The 21,692-nt window shown below is 41.9% G+C and overlaps 1 long non-coding RNA gene across 1 annotated transcript; it reads right to left on the reverse strand.

Annotated features, from left to right (window-relative positions):
• Positions 1-9,266: 9,266 nt before the first annotated feature.
• Positions 9,267-10,377, reverse strand: LOC116594495. The gene is made up of 2 exons (XR_004287253.1): positions 10,092-10,377; positions 9,267-9,979 (listed from the first exon to the last, which is right to left on the reverse strand). It is a non-coding gene; the product is annotated as an uncharacterized LOC116594495 (long non-coding RNA).
• Between the last annotated feature and the right edge of the window lie 11,315 nt (positions 10,378-21,692).

Here is a 21,692-nt window from a genome sequence, read left to right on the forward strand (position 1 = left end):
AGGTGTTTTCTGCAGACAGATCTACATTGAAATCCTATAGGTCACTTGCTGTGGGGTCCTGGCCAGGTTTAGTCTCTTTGCACTCCAATTTCTTCCCCATCAAAATGGGCTCACATCAAAGGTTGGTTTTTAAGACTGAATGAGATGAGATCATCTATGTCGCTCATCTACATTTGAGGCTGGAATATAGCACCATGAGAAAGACAGTAACAGCCTTCCTCTCACCTGTGACACCGGGTCCTGGGCTGCATCACAGTGCGGCATGAAGCATAATTGATCTTTTGCTGTCCTTCCTTCAATCTGTGGGCTGCCACTCCCACAGACTGCCACCCAGACTGCCAGCTCCTTAGACCGTGTCTCACTTCTCTTGCATCCCACCCCAGGCTGGTTGAGCACATGGGTCATCTCTCCAAATTCCTGTGGAATTGTAACTGGCTGAATCCGTTCCTATGTCACTCTCTTCCCTGCAAGTCCATGAAGGACCATTCACCGTCTTGGTATTTCATTGAGTCTTTCTCGGCTATCTGCTTCTTCTGGGCACCGACCTGGTTTGTTTTTTTGTTTTTGTGTCCTTCTATCTCTTTTTCATGCCACTCCACCTGGAGGTCAGTGACTCAAGACCAATTTATCACAGCAGGAAAATGTCCCCCACGCAGGGAGGGCTGTTCAACTTCAGATGACTCCAGAAGAAGAGAAGGAATTCTAAATTCTACTTCTTGGGTGTGTTATCATGGGATTTCTCTATGGGAGGGGTGTGGGGAGGAGGATAATTCACAATAGTCATCCTACAAATTTCTCCCAGTTATATGCAAAGTCTGGATCTCAGCAGCAGTGCTCAGGAACCACCTAGACAAGGGACTAACTGTGAGGAGAGATATCCCTCTCATGCAGATGCAGAAATGATAGAAACAGGAAAGAAAAGACAACTCATATTTGACAATACTGTCTTGTGTCTGCACTTTACACAGAGTACTTTATTCCCCCAGCAACCTGGGGAGGTGGGGAACCTAATCCAGTTTTCCAGATAAGAAACCATGAAGTGAAGAACCTTAAGCGATCCCATTAGTCCGGGAAGTGCTAGAACCCGTTCATTTCCCCCTTTTCATGTTTTAGGTAACGCCACTTGACCACCATTACCTGGGAGAGAAGGCCGGTTCCCAAGAAGACTGGCAGACCCGAGCAGAAAGAAGGAACGGAGTTGTTTGGGAAGAAAGCCCTAGCTGATCATTACTGAAAAACAAAGATTTTCACCACTTAGTGTGGAACCGTGAAAAGACCATTCTAAAAAGTACAAAATCCTTCACACAGGGGCTTTTGGATCCAACGGAACCTTCGCTCTATCTTTTATGATATGACCTTGGGCAGGTTACTTACCTTTGCTAAGTCTCAGTTTCCCCACTTGTTAAAAAGAAGAATAGTAGTACCTACCTCATACAACCTCTGTAAAGATTAAATGCAACAGCTTGCGTAAAGTATCCCTTGCTTAGGGAAATGCCTGCTATATAGCAAGTACTCAAAAATGTTAGCTATTATCAATAGTGGATAATCTTAAATAAATGGGGCTTTCTTTGTCACGGAAATTGCTACAAGGATGATAAATAAGATGTCCTTCCTTAATAAAGAGATGTGATTCATTTACAAAGAGGACACATTTGCATGTAGACAATAATGAGATAATATCATTAAATGCAGTTTGTTCCTCTAAGAAGTTTGAACATACTACTCCCCATTGATGTTGAGCCCCACCCCCTTGCTTGTTTACACGGTTAAATTGCTTAGCAACCCTGCTTCTAATATTAATGCAAAGATAAAACATTTCCTTCGAGAACCTGATGGCAGTGCCTGGCTGGCTCAGCATGGAACTTTTGATCTCAGGGTCATGAGTTCAAGGCCCAGGTTGGGTGTAGAGATTACTTAAACAAACTTTAAAAAAAAAAAATTCTTTTTTAAAGAATAGGACAAAATGCTAGATGCCTTAGATATACTACTACCATTATGAGCGATTAAGCAGAAAAATCACATGATTTTGACTTTCTGCAAATTCAGTTGATTGTTCCTAGCCCGTGTGTGAGGCAAGGGCTGACCACAGTCGCTTGGGGTGTTGGGGGAAGGGTGAGGAACATCTTGGGAAGGGATGAGTCTCTGAGCTCTTGGTTCTGACTCCTATCTCCTCATTAATTCTGCACATTCTCTTCCTGCCTTTCAGACCTTGCCTAGCTCGACAATGAGAGAGGGAAGAAGGTGACAGTGATAAACTCTGCCTACACAGAAAAAGATATCTCGGTTACTCTTGGAGCAGAGAAATTCCTGAGCCTACAACACCTACGACACTCTAAAATTCCAACAGTGTCAATATCCCCTTGCCAAGGGCAATATCCTCATCTTTCTGCCATCAGCCCTTCCTATTCTCCATATTCCCACACTGCGGGCCTCATCTGTAACCTTTCCTAGAGGAGCTCTTATCACTGGGCACTCCATACTAAATCCCGTTTTCAAACAAGGTAGGGGAAGAAAAGAAGTATGTATTTGATTTTATAATTGACTTCTAAGACCTGAGCTAGGTTTTCCAACGTGAATTTTTGAGGGCTGAGCACTTGAGCTGCTATAGCAAAGACTCCAAATTTGCTCTCCTTTTTAGGTAGATTCCTTTCCACCGTATGTTCTCTTTCTTTCTGTCTCTCTCTCTATCTTGTCCTCTTGAATACTGGACTTAGGATCAGAAAACCCACCTCCAGACTTAGCTCGGATCTAGTTTCTAGCCTCATTAGTTTTGGGCCTTGAATAAATCATGTCACCATTCTGAGCATCTATTTTTCTATATGGTCAAAGAGGTAGTTGTACTACGTGAATGCCAAAGTCCTTCCTAGCTCCAAAGTTTCTAACCCTTCATATGTCTAAGAAGGACTTTCAACTTCGGATAGACTATAAAGGTCACAACAGGCTAACAGCCACACTGTCGCAAGAAGGAAAAAAATAGGTACATTGCAAACATCATTCAAGACACTGAAGGGAGATGGATACAAAGACATTAGATAAACTAAAATTCCTAAGTGAACTTATAATCACCAGTTCTTTGCATCCCAAGGATCATTTGCCCATTGTGGGTTTCGATTGAAGACTGGATTGGGCCAAGCAGGACCCTACTGGGGAAAAGAGAAAGTAGCAGAACTTTTGGTGAATGTGTAGGACTGAAGTAATGGATTAGAAAACAGAAAAAAAAAAGTGCCAAATACAAGACTCATTCCTTTAAGTTTGGGATGGCAGGGAAGGGTTATGTGGGCCAAACCAGAAAGAAAGAATACATTTTTTTCTAGTCTGCAGTGCCTTGGAGACAAAGTCTCACTAGAAATAAGGGTTCGCAACAGATGCACAACAGTTCTTTCCCTTAGACCATTTGTCAGATTCTGAACCTATGTAAAATGGAAATCTCTAACATAGGCTCAGAGCCTCTGAAGAACAGAACTGTTAAAGCTGAGGAGAAAGGGAGCTTCTACACTCCCCACTGAAAGCCCTTTGCAAAGAAGAGAGACAAACCAGAGGTGCACAGGCTTATTTACTAAAATTTACTAAAAGCTGCCACCCAACCTCACACCCAGCTTAATCTGGTAGCTGTCTGCCTACCAGAGGACTAGAGGAGCCTTTGATGGTAGAGAATTTCATCTGAGCATTCTGGCATTTTGTTTTGTTTTTGGGTTCCCAATTTCTATAGTACAATTCAAAATTACTAACATGAGAAGAGAATGGAAATGTGATTGATAATCAAAAGGAAAAAAATTCAAATAATAGAAGCATAGCCACAGATAATTCAAATGTGGTAATTAGCAGAAAAGGATTTTAAAATAATTAAGATTATTATATCTAAAAATAGAGGGGAAATGAAGTAAAAGATTAAGAATTTCAACAGAGAATTGAAATTGTTTTAAAAAATCAAATGGGTATTCTAGAATTGAAAAAATACAGTAATATATCATCTAAACTGAAAAATTAATTGAATAAGTTTAACAGCATGTAGAACACAGAATTTTTAATTCAAAGACCAGATCACTTAAATTTAAAAAAAAAAAAAAGCCAAAATTGAAACATAAAAGTAGGGGAAAGGAGTAAAAAGAACAGAATAAAATATAAGAGACATGTGGCACACGGAAAAAAAAAAAAAAAAAAAGGCAGTATTATATGTAATTGAAGTCCCAGAGGGAGAGGAGAAGAGGGACTGAAAAAGAACAATTGTTGTAGAGATAACAGAGAATTCTCCAAAAGTGATTAAAGATATCCACTCACAAATTCAAGAACAGGGAACACTAAGAAGAGTAAAAACCACATTTAGGGACATTATATTCAACGTGCCGAGAATTATGAGGCACCTGGGTGGCTTAGTGGGTTAAGCCTCTGCCTTCAACTCAGGTCACGATCTCAAGGACCTGGGATCAAGCTCTGCATCGGGCTCTCTGCTCAACCGAGAGCCCCCTTCCTCTTCTCTCTCTGCCTGCCTCTCTGTGTACTTGTGATCTCTCTCTCTCTATGTCAAATAAATAAACAAATAAAATTTTTAAAATCTTAAAAACAAAACAAATTCTGAGAATTAAAGACAATGAAGAAAATCTGAAAAGAATCAAAGAAAAAAAGAGACACAGTCCCTTCAAAGTAACAAGAAGACTGATAGCAGACTTTTTGATAGAAACTATGGAAGCCAAAAAACAAAACTATGGAAGCCAGAAGATAATGCTTTAACATTATTAAACCTGAAAGGAAACTGTGATACCAAATAAAATTATATCAAGTGAAAATGTACAACACTTAAGTGAAAATATAGATATTTCCCAATAAACAAACTTTGATGGAGTTTGTCTTTAGAACAGCACTACAAGATTCACTAAAGGAAAACTTTCAGGTGGAAAGAAAATAATCCTAGTTGGAAATAGTAAACTTTGGGAAGGAATAAGGAACACTGGAAGGAATAAATATGTGTATAATTCTTTTTAAATACTAACTCTTTAAAACAAAAAATGAGGAAAGATTTGTGAGAACACAATGTAGGAGTCAAATGTTAAATAGTGTCATAAAGAACAGGAGGATCTAAATGATGTTAAACTATTGCAAGTTTCTTGACTTACTTGTGAAGTGGCAAAATGTTGACTTACAGTATATAATGAGAAGCTAGAAAAGCACAATAACTTTCTAGGATAAAAGCTACAAGAATATCCAGAATGAACAAAAAGATACTAGAGAATAAAATGGAAAATAAATACTTCAGAAGCAGGTAGAAAAGGAGGCATAGAAGAACAAATTATAAATGGGAAAAATAGAAAAATATAGCAAGTAGAAAGAATAAAATAAACTATTTCAGTAATTATAGAAATACATGGACTAAGCATCCAATCAAAAAAGAAAGATAAAATGGATTATTTTAAAAACACAAGACTCTATTATAAGTTCTTTACAATAAATAGATTATAAAGTTTAATATATTTATCTGGGAGGAGTAAGTCAAAGGCTTTGAAGAGGAAGTCCCCCAGGTTTGAGTTCTAGTATCTTGATTATAAACTGAGCTTACCTGGGTAAGTTCTCTGAGCCTCAGCTCCCTTATCTATAATAAGAGTAACAATACTTATCTGATAGGGGTTTTGTGAGAATAAATAAAATTAATGAGAAAAACCAGGACAGTGACTAGAAAACCCTCAATGTGTGATAGGTATTATTGATCCTCTCATTACCACCAGCCAAGATCCCAGTCTCCCTTAGAGGGGGACTCTAATATTGTGGCTAATGGCGTGGGTGCTCAAATCACACTGCTTGGCTTTCAATGTCAACACTGTCAGTTACTAGCCCCATGACCCCATGACCTTGAGGAAGTACTTAACCTCCCTACACCTCGGTTTTCTCACCTATAGAATGGGTACATCTCAGAACTGTGAGGATAAAATGAGGTCATCTCTTAAGACACTTAGCACATGGCCTGCAACATGAGTGCTCTCTATGCAGCAGTCCAGGGGACTATTAAAACATAAATCAGATAATGTCTATCATTTGCTCAAAAGCTTTCAGTGTCTTCCCACTGCAAAGAGTAAAAGCCAAAAACTTTCCAATCATCTATCATGTTCCTTAAGATCCCTTACCTCCCTGAGCTCATCCACTGAGCTTATTCCACTGACTTCGGACACACCTGTCTCCTCGCACCTCCTTAAACCAGACAGTTACGCTGCTATTCCAGGGTTGTTATACTGATAGAGTCTTCCTCCTGGACAGTTCTCCCCTCCGCAACCACCACGCCAGCCCTCAGATCAGCGTGGTTTTGCTCCATTACCACCGGCGGGTCTTGCTCAAATGCATTATTCAGTGAAGGCATATGGGACTAGGCCATGGAAAACTGAACCTCCCTCTCTTACCCTGCCACACTTCCCTGTCTTACTTCCTTGGTTTACCTTTTCCCTTAGAAGAAATCCCCACTTAATATTCTTTTCCATTAAAGTCCTTTATCAGTCTGTTGTATGTTTTCTCCCACTCCAATATAAGCCCATGAAGGCGGAGATTTTTATCTTCTACCATTACCATAGCCCATAGCACCAAGACAACTATCTGGCACTTAGTAGGCACTTAAGGAATACTTGTTAAGTGAAAAAATGTAAAAGTTATTATTTTTACATGTCTTTTATTATTTACATGTCTGATCATTTCTTCCTTTTCTTTAGTAACCATTGGTGGCATTGAGCCAGGCCTTCACCAAGGACCTAGCTCAGCTTAATCCTCACTTTCTCCAGGCAGTCTCCCCTGAATTTCCCATGTCGGTTCTGCCTCTCACAACGTTGATCTCTGTTGTGTGATTATTTGGTTTAAGTCTATCTTTTCTACTAGACCTGGATTGGTAGAGACTTCATGGATTATTGTCTCTTGCCTCTGTGTTCCCAACACTTAGTACAGTGCTTGGCACATAAAAAATATTCAACAAATAATGAATAAATGAATGAATGAATGATCAGAATGAGCTCTTGATTTGCCTATTGTAAAACCCATTTTGCACATTATTTAACCTCTCTGGTTGTGCTATGTTTAGTGTTTGTTCATGATTAATAAGCTTTAGCATGTTTAATGTGCCATTCTCTCATTGACACTGAACTGTATAACTTAAGCTAAGCTGGGCTCTGGTCGGTATTCGTAAACATTTCTCACTGGTTTGTATTCAGAGTAAAAGATGAAAGAGCAATAGGTTGCCAGTTAGCAAGAATTCATTTGCTATTGTTCAGATCTGTGAAAGCATCCAATTAATATTACACATGAATATTTCACAATAAGAAGGATCCTGGAAATTAGTCTAGTAATAAAAAGAACAAAGGGAAGACAGATGCATTCTTCTTTATTGGGACGGAGAGATTATGGCAACCGTAGTGCAGGCAAGAGGAAGGAATGGTCATTTACTGGGAGCCTGTCACTTGCCAGATTCCATTCAAGATACTTTGTACTTATGATCCCATCTGGTCCCAACTGCGAGTGTGGTGGAGACAAAAAAAAACACCAGCGAATGTGGACATGTATGTATGTATGTACATATGTGTGTTTTTACACGTCCTTATGTGTGGATGTTGAAATTAACACGCTCTCGTCCTCCTGTCCACTTCATGTTAGTTGCTCAAGCTGGACGAGGTCAATTCGTGCCCTGAGCTTCAGTTCCTGCATTTGTAAAGTGTAGATCATAAGGGTTATCTCGCAGAGCTGGTATTAAGATCAAATAAAATAAGGGATATGATCATTCTTTTAAATATTGAAAGCAAACGTGTGTGTGTGCATGTGTGTGCGTGTGTGTGGTACTATAAGGATCAAAGCAACAATTTATCTCTTTGGATATCAAAATATTTTTCCTGGTGAAAGCTATACGTGGGGTGAAGTCTTATTGTATCCGCTTATTACCCATTCACTTATTGCAAGTCAATCTAACAAATATATTAAACGCGTGTGGCGTGCCAGACTCCAAAACGCCATGGAGAATAAAGTGAACTAAACATGATCCTGCCTCAAGGAGTTCACACTTGAAAGGAGGAAGCATATGGATATAAAAATGACTAGAAGATTCAAGGCAGACTATGCATAATTCTATAGACATTAAGAAATCACACCCAGTAATTGATACAATAAATAGATAATTGAGTAATGCTGTGGGCCAGGCACTGTTGTAGAACCCAACAAAAGAGTGGAGTAGAGAAATTTTTTTAAAGGCCTGTTTTCAAGGGGCTTCTGTTCTTGTGAGTGAAAAGGGAGAAGCTTGTAAACTAGAAGATAAACAAAGCAGTTTCAGTTCAGCTGCTTTGTTGCAAATAAAATAAGGTAAAGTGATGATGAGTTCTGGAAAAGTAGTGGTCAGCTAAGGTATCCGTTATCTGAGCTGAGTCGGAGGCAGCTCTGAGGAGAGCTTCTGAGAGAGAACTCTGCCCAGAGCGGAGAGCGGGAGCTAGGACTCTGGGGCTGAAGGAAGCTCAGAAAGAAAGCGCCCCCCCCGCCGCCCCCCCGAAATCACGCTCTGCGGAAATGGGAGGAAGTGAGAGAGCGAGAACGGAGGACAGAGGAGCAAGGCTGGGTCCCCGCCAGACCAGACACCCCATTCCGGTCCCGGTGAGGAACTGGGGCTCTAAGTGAAGCGCAGTGGGGAGCCAAGGAAGCCTTCAGGCAGAGAAGATAGTTACATCTGGTTTACATTTTAAAAGAGCAGTCTGGATTCACAGACCTGTACCCCTGGTGATAAAAATATATGTTTATAAAAAATAAAAAATTAAAAATTAAAAAAAAAAAAAAAGAGCAGTCTGGTGGCTCTGTGGAGTGGGTAGGCCAGAAAGACCAGATTTTTGCAGTCCAGGTACAGGATAAGGAATGGTGACGTGTGACCAAGCTAGAGGCCGGCTGGATGTGGAGAAAAGAACAGATGTGGGATATCTTTTGGTGGTAAGCCAACCAGAATTTGAAGAGGAAGAAAAAGTTGTTTCTAAATGAAGAACGCATTGGTGTCTATCTTTAGTTCAAAATCCTTTTATGTCAAACAATACATTAATTCTATAAATACACCTAATGTACATTTAAGCTACTATTAAAATTCTTTGGCTCTCTATAGTACGTGCTTTTTAAAGAAATGGTAAAAAATAGAAAAGCAAAAATTAAGAAAAACGATATAAATACGTATGTAACATTTGCTATATACATTTCTAAGACTAGAATGCCTACGTTTTCCCCCAGAACTATGATTTGATCTTGTGTTTCTGAGGCGACGGTGCAGTATCAGATTATGCTTTTTTTCTTTTTTTTTTTTTTCTGGAGCATCTTTTGAGAAATGAAAATCATTTAGCAACTTCAACAGAAATACCACTGTGGACATTTCTTCATACATGGCAGACGACTTCCACCCACTGGGGCAAACGGGCCTGGGAATGCCCTGTTGTCCCAGCACGTCGGGGGCTGCATGGAGCATGGTCCCCTCTCACCGAGGCCTTAAATACAACGTGATCAGACAGATCGCTGTAAATCCATTCCCATCCGTGCTCGCAGCGGGGTGGAGGGAGGTCGCAGCTATTTACAGCAACAATTGCCTGAGCAAGGACTGAGTAATGCAGGCCCTCTAGGCAGCGGGGCTGGAAACCTTTTTCAAGGGGCCCGTCAAACCCTGTAAGGCTGTAAGGTGTAAGCGGCCGGTGTGCGCTCTGCGTCGACAGGAGAGCCCCTGATGATTGTTTGCGTTTGGGGCCGCCTGTGTTTAAACACCAAGGAGCCCATAGAGGTAAAGACCGGGCGGGAGCGAGCCTTTGGGGGGCAGGCCGGGGAAGGAGTCCTGGAGAGAGCGGGGGGCGGGGGGAGCCCCGAGTCGGGAGGTGTCCTCCCGCTCCCCACCTCGTGCGGATCGCAGGCTGGATGACGCCGCCGCCAGCCCGCGGGGCTGAGATGTGGCCGGCGGCCGCTCCCGGCAGCATCCGCTCCCCCGCCGCGCGCAGTAATGGATCTGTGCGTCCTAAAAGAGGAAGATAATGCCGGGTTTAGCTTATAAATAGCTGGTTGTACGCTCGCCCTGCGAAGCATTGATTGAGAGAGCCGTGCTGACTATTGATCTAATTTTAACTTACATTTTAGCACGCACCCTCTCCGCCTCCCCGCCGCGGTTCCGGGAGGTGGAGCTCGGGCCGCCACTGCCCCCGGCCACCGCCAGGGGGCGGGCCACTCACGTCCCCCGCCGCCCTGTCCGTCTGGCCTCTGTTTACGCAGACACACAATGCCGGCCTTTATTGGGTCTGAAAAATAGGAGTTTGATTTTCCTGCGCCGGGATGACCTCACCACTTATGAAAGTCGGAGGAAAACGGGGAATTGGAGGACAGGCAGTCAGGAAGAGAAAGGTTGCATTTCACCCCCGCCCACGTCACCACCTACACAGAGCAGGGTTTCAAAAACCACTTTGAGGAAGTCGAGGCGCGGGGGAGGGAAGCAGGGAGGCAGGGGGCCGCGGAGTGTTCAGTCCCTCTGGGTGCCCTGGCACGGGCCTGTGCTGCGCCTTCTGTTCCGAAGGTTAATATCGCCTGCTCCCTGCCTCCAAGGGCTCTGTACCGAACTGTCCCCAAATGCCGGGGCTCCAACCCTCTCTAGGAAAGAGTGATTGACTTTCAAATATTCTTAGTTATTCCGAAACGTGATTCCTCTTGCCAAGGTGTGAATAGTGGTCATCGGCGATTTTATACTGCTAGCTGGGACATGCGTTTGGCTTCACATGATTAGTGTGGGAAGGGGAAGCTTGTCACATTTTTGTTGTCACCTTTACGGGACCACGAAGTATAGTAGGGTCAACTGTATGGGAAAACAGAAGACCAAGAAAGATGCCCCCCCCACCCCACTTCAGTTTTTTCCCCCCGAGACCTAGAACTCAGCGTTTGGACTTTTCCTTCCGGGCTTATGTGAAACATACTGATAGAAGCTAATGTTTATCAAGTACTTGTTATGTGTCCGGCATCCTACTGGTCATATTACATGTGTTGCCTCATTAAATCCTTAAGGGAACCTATCATTTATGTTCTATTGTTATCCCCATTCTATACTTGAAGACATTGAGGGGAAGTTACTCGCCCAAAGGCAGGTAGCAAGAGCAAAGGCTGCTGTCCACCCAGATGGGAAGGAGACTTCAAAAGGAACTTTGGTTGGTTTGTCATTTTCTCATGGCACTGACCTTTTTGCTGATACCTCCACAGTCAAAAAGGTAAGCATTAGTACTGTTGTGAGTAAAATGGAACGAGAAAACAAGGAGACAGCAACATATTTTTTTCTTGTTATAAAACAGGGAGTGTGTGAGCTCCAAGCAGCAATAGCTTTTGGCTGAAATAGGGTTCGCAGGGTTACCCAGCAGCCCTGTGGTTTCCAGCCCCACATAGGAAGAGAATCACAGAGCTTCAGAGTTGGAAAGGATCGCATTACACCTGTTAGGAAACTAAAGATCCAGAGAGATGAAGTGAATTGTCCAAGATCACACACAGCGAATCTGCAAAGGAACAGGGAAAAAAATAGATCTTCTGGTTCTTTCCTGTGCTATGCTTCCTCCTGGAGGTTAAGGCATTCTCTCAGACACAAGCTTTTCATAAGGAGCAATTACTGGACTACCGTTACACTTTCCTCTAAATTCCATGAGAGGTGCACACCTCTAGAGTCTTCCTACCATTCTGGAATTCTCCAGATCAAGAGCTACAAGATCCCACCTCATAGTCTGGCGTCTGGCCAGGCAGCACTGTCCTAAATACCAGCTCTTGGCAACAGATCATTCTTTCCTGAGTCAGAGGTGGGGGATGGATTATTTATTTCCTTCCAGGGCCCCTGTAGGATGCAGTCTTGCCTTTGTGGGAGGCTCCCTATTATAAAGGAGGAATGGATCACGGGCTATGCCCAGACCCTTTCCCTACAGAGATCTGCTAAGTTAATGAAGTAGACACTAGCTGCTGCTCTCCTTCCTCATTCTATTTTCTTGTCTTCTTTTCTTGGAAAATTTTAAAATAAGACTGGAACTGAAAATCATTATGTTATGCCAAAGAAGCACTTCTGCTTTAGAGTCATGGAAGTGTGGTGTTTTCCCTAATGTATGTGGAAATGGGAGATGCAACCGACTGACCAACCACTTTCACTTATCAAGAGTAGAACTATGACTCAAGTTTGCTACTACCAAAGCAAAGCAAGAAAGGTGAAAATGGTTGGAATTCATTTCTCTATCACACCATTTTGAAATCAAGTTTCTCACAGTTATGATTAGCAGGGATATTGAATAATTAGGACTCTAGGTTTTAGGTATAAACAGTCCTAAGTGCTGAGATTCACTAATCCCTTTTTTTTTTCTTTACTATATTTTTATTATGGTGAAATTCACATAACATAAAATTAACCATTTTCAAGTATACAATCCAGTGATACTGAGTTCCACTACCTCGTCTATCTATATCCCAAACATTTTCACCACCCTCAAAGGAAACCGTGTTCACTACTCATGAACTACCAAAGCAGAGAGCCCTGAAGTCTCATCTGAGGGCTATAGTTAATTCACTCAGATTTGACCCTGGACATGTCACCAATCATTTCTGGACCTCAGTTCCACCATTTAGAAAATAGAAGAGTTGGATTAAGATAACCAATTCCTTTTAATCTCTTCACGTGGTAAATATTTATGTATGTAGAAATCTTTTTCCCCCAGTTTTATTGAGATAAAATGACACACAACACTGTGTAAGTCTAAGGTGTATAGCATAATGATTTCGAGTGGTAACTATTATTGGTTTTATTTACACAACATTCTTCTGAAATATTTGTTTTATTATTTATTTATTTATTTTAGAGAAAGGGAGAGAATGGGGCAGGGTAGTGGCAAGCGGCAGAGGCAGAGGAAGAGAGAGGATCTCAAGCAGGCTCCACGCACATTGCAGAGCCCAACATGGGGCTCCATCTCATGACCCTGAGATCACGACCTGAGCTGAAACCAAGAGTCAGATGCTCAACTGACTGAGCCACCCAGGTGCCCTGAAATGTTGCATTTCCAGAATTATCACAGTCTCTTTCTGTTACAAGGCCAGTAATATTTAATGTTGATAATTTTTTTAAATTTCTTTACAGTGTTCCAGAATTCCTTGTTTATACACCACACGCAGTGCTCCATGCAATATGTGCCCTCCATTATCCCACCACCGGGCTCACCCAACCCCCTACCCTCCTCCCCTCTAAAACCCTCAGTTTGTTTCTTTGAGTCCACAGTCTCTCATGGTTCATCTCTCCCTCCAGTTTCCCCCATCTCACTTCTCCTCTCCATCTCCCAATGTCCTCGGTGTTATTCCTTATGCTTCACAAATAAGTGAAACCATATGATAATTGTATCAGAGTCTCTGCTTGACTTATTTCACTCAGCATAATCTCCTCCAGTCCCATACATGTTGATACAAAAGTTGGGTATTCATCCTTTCTGATGGACACATAATACTCCATAATCTATATGGACCATATCTTCTTTATCCATTCATCCGTTGAAGGGCATATTGGTTCTTTCACAGTTTGGTGACTGTGACTATTGCTGCTATGAACTGGTACATACGGCCCTTGTTTTCACTACATCTGTATCTTTGTGGTAAATACCCAATAGTGCAATTGCAGGGTCATAGGATAGCTCTATTTTTAATTTCTTGAGGAGTCTCCACACTGTTTTCCAAAGTGGCTGCACCAACTTTCATTCCCACCAACAGTGTAAGAGGGTTCCCCTTTCTCCACATCCTCCCCAACACTTGTTGTTTACTGTCTTGTTAATTTTGAACATTCTAACTGGTGTAAGGTGGTATATCAATATGGTTTTGATTTGAATCTCCCTGATGGCTAGTGATGATGAACATTGTTAAAATGTCTATACTGCCTAGAGCAATCTATACTTTTAGTGCCATCCCAACCAAAATTTCACCAGAATTTTTCAAAGAGCTGAAGCAAACAATCCTAAAATTTGTATGGAATCAGAAGAGACCTCACATTGCTAAGGAAATGTTGAGAAAGAAAAACAAAACTGCCTTATTTCAAGCTTTACTACAAGGCTGTGATTACCAGGACAGGATGGTACTGGCACAAAAACAGACACATTGACCAGTGGAACAGAGTAGAGAGCCCAGATATGGATCCTCAACTCTATGATCAAATAATCTTCAACAAAGCAGGAAAACATATCCAGTGGAAAAAAGACAGTCTCTTCAATCAATGGTGCTGGGAAAATTAGACAGCTATGTGTAGAAGAATGAAACTCGACCATTCTCTTACACCATATGCAAAGATAAACTTGAAATGGATAAAAGACCTCAATGTAAGGCAGGAATCCATCAGAATCCTAGAGGAGAACACAGGCAGTAACCTCTTTGACATCAGCCACAGCAACTTCTTTCAAGATATGGCTCCAAAGACAAGGGAAACAAAAGCAAAAGCGAAAATTTGGGACTTCATCAAGATCAAAAGCTTCTGCACAACAAAGGAAACAGTCAACAAAACAAAGAAGCAACCCATGAAATGAGAGAAGATATTTGCAAATGACAGTACAGACAAAGGGCTGATATCCAAGATCTATAAAGAACTCCTCAAACTCAACACACACAAAACAGATAATCACGTCAAAAAATGGGCAGAAGACATGAACAGACACTTATCCAAAGAAGACATATGAATGGCTAACAGACACATGAAAAAATGTTCATCATCACTAGCCATCAGGGAGATTCAAATTAATGTCGGTAATTTTCTAAAGAAGAATACACTCCAAACTATGATTTGCAGAAAAGCATCTGATGGCATTTCTCAGCAGAGATTGACATTTATGCAAGAGAAAACAGCCATCATGATTTTTCAAATAAACAGCTAGGTGAAAACAATGGCATGAGGAGATGGTTATGAACCATTCCTACGATATAATGTTTAATCAGAGGACTACCCATAATTTAATCAAATCACTTAAATGCTAAAAACTGCTTTGGTATTCAGTGATAGTTCCTTTAAACAGTTCTTCCCACGTTGACTCAAGGAGGTTTAATTTTAAAATTTACACTTTTCTTCATTTTTTATTATTTCTACAGTGCATATATGTGACTTTCATTAAAAGAGGGGGGAGCAAAAGCACTAAAGAAAATTCATTCCGCATAAAAAACACTGCCTGGAAACCAGAGGATTGTTGTATCACGGGTGGACGCTCTTTTGATATTAATCTCCAACAAAAGCCATCTGGGGGCAAGATGCATGTAAGAACGGGGAGGGCCAGCCATGTAAACAATAAGAGAAGCTTGAGAGTTAGGAATGCTTTAATCAGGCTGCCCTTAAATAGGAAAAAAAGGATTTTTTTTCTTTGAAAAATAACAGTGATTTGGGATTTGTCCATCAAGATATACACTGAAATGACACTGCCTCGAGTTGTTTTCTCCAGCAGAAGCTGGGCTTTTGCTGAACATAAGCATTACACTGAGAGATGTTTAGCACGGAGAAGGCATCCAGTTTGTAACTAAGAAATAACGATGACTTAACCGTCTAATTAGGTGTATAGTCCATGGCCTTGACCTCGTTAAGAAACAGTGACTGTAACTGCTCACCAGAAAGCAAGAATACTGATAACCCAGTCTGTGAGAGCAGACCTCTCCCACCAGACAGGGGCCAGGGATGGTAATTTCCTTTGGGAAGTTATAAGCAAATGAATTATTAAGAACAACTCTCTCAATAAACAAATAGAAGCCTTCTTCCCCTCCCCCCTCCCCTTTCATGCTGCTTATCTGGCCTTGGCAAGCTGTTCATTGATGAGAAAATGTGTCTTGAACAACAAGGTTTTCAGGAGGTCCTATTCTTTTCATGGCCATCTTGATGGCCTCTGACGTGCTCAAGCATAAACATGGTACTTTCACCATCTCTGCCTGCTGTCTTGTCTCTTTTTGGTAGGGAATTGAATTTGGCTTCTTGATACTAATTAAGGAAAGAATACTGGACCTGAAAATGCTTGAAAGCTTTTTTCTATTGTATTCAGAAAAAAAAAAAAAAAAAACACCTTTCCCACCCTTCTGTCATCTGATTTCCCATTCCATTTTATTCCTTTGGTTTGGAGCTGTGGTTCCTGATGCTTTTCCTCTAGAAAGCTGCTTAGGCATGGACCACCCACTCCCCGGATCCAGAGGTAAGACAAGCTGCAGATGGCTTGTCTTCCTCCTCCTCTCCTGCTTCTGCCCCTCTTTGAAAGCACACTAGAATGGTTGGGAGCGAGGGTGACCTCCACACCAGGATAATCTTAGATCCACTCCAGTTGACCTGAGACGTACCCCATGTGCAAACCATAGAATTTTCTTGCTGTGGCAAACTTCACAACTGACTGGGACAGTGTGTCACAACACTGTGCTTGGGAATTAGAGCTGTAATCTCTTCCCATTTTAAAGGTGAAGTGAGGGACCATCAACAGAATGTTGCTGCAGTGGGCTCGGAGACCACAAGCACAATATTTCACATTCAGAGCAGAGAGTGGGATGAAGAAGAGAGACTTAGTGGCTTACCCAGGGCTACAACCCAAATCTTCATTCCTGTGGGGATCCGAGACCCAGACCCTCATACCTTCCTCAACCAGGCTGCGGCATGTGCCCATTCACCATTAAGGGAGAAGAAGCCCCTGTGGTCACCTGTGCCCTCCAAACACCCCTTGCCCCCTCCCCACTGTGTAACAGCAGCCCCACCAAGAAGGGCTCCTTCTGGGCTGGCTGAGCACCAGGAGCCCACTGGCCCAGCAGCAGCCTGACATAACAGTTCAGTGGGTCCCATGAGTCAGTGTTTAATCTGTCGTAGGGAAAATAAACTCAGTAAGATGTCATGCAAATTAACAGAAATACAACATGCAGAGATACTAAGACAGTCCAGGCTATGCTGACACATATTAATACAAAGAAAATGCATTCATCAAGGCACTTACCCTTCTGATGACAGAATTTCCTCTTTTTTGAAATGGAAAGAATAGGGGCACCTGGGTGGCTCAGTAGGTTGAACTCTTGGATAGTTCAATGTCAAACTCTTGGCTTCAGCTCAGGGTCATGCTCTAAGGGTCGTGAGATGGAGCCCCGAGTAGAACCCTGTTGAAGGGCTCTATGCTCAGGGCAGAGTCAGCTCGGGATTCTCTTCCATCTCCCTCTGCCTCTGGCCTTCCCAGAGTTCACATGCGGGTGCTCTCTATAACAAATAAACAAACATACAAATAAATAAATAAAATCTTTAAAAAATAAAATAAAATGGAAAGAATAATAGTACTTATTATCTCATAGGACTGTAAATACCAGTAAAATACTGTACATGCTGCCTGTGGCATAATAACGTCACAGTAAAGTTAATGTCATTGCTGTTACTATTATGTGGACATGGCCATTTTTGTGTTAAACTAAGGATAAACTCCGACACTACTAATGTTACTTGTTCTACTAGTGCAGAATTCACCCTATGCCGTAATAATGAAATGGAAATAGGTTTATGACCATTTCTTTTCTCTTCTCTTAAGTAGGCTCCACATTTGGTACGGAACCCCACACAGGGCCTGAATTCACCACCCTGAGATCAAGACCTGAGCTGAAATCAAGAATCAGATGTTTCACCGACTAAGCCACCGAGGCGCCCCTTATGACCTTTTCTTTTAGCCCTTCTGAATCATAACTGAACAAGAATAGAGGTACAGATAGATAGAAAAATAGCTTTTAAAGATGGTTGATTTCTAATAGAAGTGTAAATTGGTATGAACTTTCTAAAGGCTGTTAAAAGCCTTAAAATGTGAATATCCTATGTCCAAGCAATTCCTTAACTGTGAATTTATCTCATAGAAATAATTAAAGACGTGTGAAAAGATACATGTGCAAGACTGTTCATCAAATTTATTTATAACACCCAAAAATTGGAAGAGCCTTCATGTCCAACAATAAGCTACTAGTTAGGTAAATTATGTACATTTATATGAAGGAACACTACATCGACATTAGAAAGTATGTAGTAGAAGACTATATATTGACAGGGACAAATGTCCCTGTGAAAATAGCAGGTTACAAAACAGTATATTATAAAAATACTATTCGTCTGTAAATATAACATTTGGACCGAAGTGTACCAATGCAAATATTTTTAAAATGAAGCTTACTGTGTTCTCAGAACTCTGAATGTTCCCATCTACCCAGAGCATGCATCTTACTTTTCTCCTATTCTTGTTTAAACCTTAGTCTAGTCTGCTGATTGGTCTAATCTACTCTGGTGGTTAAAGCCTTAGACCTTCTCAGTTGACTCCTCTGTCAAAATTCAGTATTATTAGCTATCATTGTTCGTAGTTCCAAGATTCCTGTCTATGAACACTGTCTGCCCTACCATCTCCAACTTTGAACATAGCAGGGGAGAAAGAGAAATCCTGGGGTGCCTGGGTTGCTCAGTGGGTTAAAGCCTCTGTCTTTGGCTCAGGTCATGATCCCAGGGTCCTGGGATCAAGACCTGCATTGGGCTTTCTGCTCAGCAGGGAGACTGCTTCCCTTCCTCTCTCTCTGCCTGCCTCTCTGCCTACTTGTGATCCCTATCTATCAAATAAAGAAAAAAAAATTAAAAAAAAAAATAAAAAGAAAGAGAAATCCTCTTTTTGTGCCTGCCTGAGAGTTTCCATTGTGGGTGCATGACTGGGTCCTGATCTGATGCCACTTTATTTTTGTGGCATCTGCTGCTCTAGAGTCTCCGTGGAAACTATATGTGTGGTTTCCTGAGGACACGTTTGTGTCTCACTCATCTCCTCATGGAGCACTCCTTTACCACAGAGGGGCGGCTTCGTGTCCCTGTGGCCCCCACCCAGGAGACTCTACCCCTCCCGTCTGCTAGTGTATGCTCCCATCAGGCACTGGGGTCTTTCTTTGCGCCTTCTGAAAGTCATGGAAGCTGAGAAATGTGTGCCTCCTTCCTCCTCTGTCTTCCATGAACACTACAAAATCTCTTTAAGCCCTACTGGCAAAGGTGACTCCATAGAGCTTCTGCCTTCCAAAATCACCTGAGGAGGAACCCTCAGTCTTAAAGGAGGACATATGAAGCAGCTCCCTTGCTCCCTGGGGTGCTGGTGAGTGTGCTGGAATGGGATGGGCTGGGGGGAGGGTCATGGAGTAGAACAAGTTGACCTGTCATCCCTAAAGGGCCTCAGAAGACCATTCTCAGAATTCCTGCCGCGACTCCCTCTAATTAAAAAAAAAATCATTGAAGTCTATGTAAATAAGACAATTGCTTCATTGTAAATACAAGGTTCAATGCATCCCCTCATGGGATCACCACATGCAAGATATAGAACATTTTCATCTGTCCCAAGTCTCCTCTTGCCTCTTCGAAGTCAATTCCTGCTCCCCATTTCAGCAACTGCTGATTTGCTCTTTATTCCTTGAGATTTGTTAGAATGTCGTATTCGTGGCATAAGGCAGCACGTACTTTCTCGTGTCTGGCTAAGCCCGCTGTGTCTGAGATTCATCCCTGGTGTCACGGTGGCTTGTTTCTTTTCACCGGTGAATAGCATTCTGTTACATGGATATCTCACTACTTCCTCGTCCATTCACTTGGGTTATTTCCATTTTTGACTTATTACAAATATCATGGCTACAAACACCCATGTACAAGTCTTTATGTGGATCTATATCCTAATTTCTCTGTGGAAAATACCCGAGAGTGAAGTGACTGGATCATATGATAGTGTACCTGTAATGGTAAACTACACCCAAACTCTTTTCCAAAGTCATTACACAATTGTTTATTCCCGCCAGAAGTGTATAAAAATTCCGATTCCTTCACTGCTGCCAGTCTTTATCATTTTAACCTCTCTAGGGAAAGCATAGTGATATCCCACTGTGGTTTTAATTTGCATTTGCTGAGAAATGATGATGCCGGGGATCTTTTGTGTGCTTATTAGCCACGTGTATGTCTTCTTTGACAAAGTATCTCTTCAAATCTATTTCTCATTTTTAAAAAATAAACATTTTATTTTATAAATTTTTTTTAATTTGCAGAAATACTGCCAACATAGTACACAGAATTCCTATACTCCACACACCCAGTTTCCTCTACTTAACACCTTACTTAGCATCATACATTTGTCACAACCAATAGTGATATGTAATTATTAGCTAAAGTTCGCGCCGTATTCCGATTTCCTTTCTTTTTCCCTAACGTCCTCCCCACTCCGCCCCCTCTCCCACCCAGGTACCCCATTAAACGTAGTCTTCATGTCTCCTTAGGCTTATCTAGACTGGGTCTGTTTTGATGATCTTGACAGTTTGTTTAGCTATTTTATGGAATGTCTCTCAATTTGAGTTTGGTGTCTTTCACTTGATGAGACCTGAGTTGTGGGTTTTGGGGGGGAAAAGACCACAAAAGTAAAGCATCATTCTCATCACATCGTATCAAGGGTACATGTTACCAACATGACTGATAACCGTTTGTGTTAACCTTGATCACATGGCTAAGGTTGTGTTTGCCGGCCTTCTCCACTGGACAAGTTACTCTTTTTTCCTTCTTCCTATAATGTCTTCTTTGGGAGGAAGTCCCATGCACAGCTCACACTTAAAAGATGGGGGGATAAGATGGGGGGAGGGGTGGGGGGTACTCACCTCCCTGAAGTAAAACATCTGAATAAATAACTTAGAATACTTCTATATGAGAAATTTGCCTATCTGCCTTATTTATTTATTTATTTACTTCTTCAATCATTTACTTTTACCAATATGGACTCATTAGTATTTATTTGATAATTTGGATTATAACCTGATACTACATGATACATTTTGGTGCTCAGATCGATCCAGCTTTGTCCCCTGGGAGTTCTTCCAGTCAGCCCCTGGGTTCCTCTGACATTTCCCCATCATTGTGGTTTTATTTCAAGCACTTCCTTTCCAGAGCTGTAAGATGGTATCTAGGAGAAAGGATCCGACAGGTTAAATAAATTTGCATTTTCTCCTACCTCATGCTTGCAAGGCTCCCATCCTCCCGCACTCCATGGTTGCCTTGTCCTTCACACTTGACCCTCCCACAGATGCTGGTCTTTGTTTAGAGGACGGAGGGCAGGATATGTGGAGCAAAGAAGCTGACCGAAACTGGGAGCCCTGTGATAGCGCTCAGTGTAAGATCATTTGAGTCGAGGCACCAATGGGTCCTATAAGAACTATGTCAAGGGCACGGTGTGCACGGTTCCCTAAAGCAAAGTGTAAGCGGTGGTTTACCAAATGGAGGAATTAACACATAAAAGTCAACCCAAACAAGAGCCTGCCTACTGTGTTTTTAAAAACCTCCTGAGAGGGAACACCTCAGCCAACTCTTCCATTGTCTAGATAACTTTTCTGTCTGGTGGCTCTGTGTCACTGGTCAGAGGACTAGAGCCCCCAGGCTGAACCCCGCCCACCGATTGTTTTTGTCAGTACCATTTTAATGGACACAGCCACTCATTCATTTGGGTATGATTTATGGCTACTTTCACGCTCAAATGGCAGACTTGAGAACATGTAGTTGCAAAGGCTAAGAAATATTTCAGACTCTTTAGAGAGAAAGTTTCCTGACCACTGCTCTATTTCATGACTAGCTGGAATTGTACACAACCACAGAGGGCCATTTTCCTGAGTTATCACCTCTGGGGAGACAGAGAGCCACCCGTCAGAGCCATCTCTCCTAGTAAAGTTCATATGAGAAG

The sequence above is a fragment of the Mustela erminea genome, chromosome 1 (assembly GCF_009829155.1).
Source record: "Mustela erminea isolate mMusErm1 chromosome 1, mMusErm1.Pri, whole genome shotgun sequence".
NCBI classification, from domain to species: domain Eukaryota; kingdom Metazoa; phylum Chordata; class Mammalia; order Carnivora; family Mustelidae; genus Mustela; species Mustela erminea.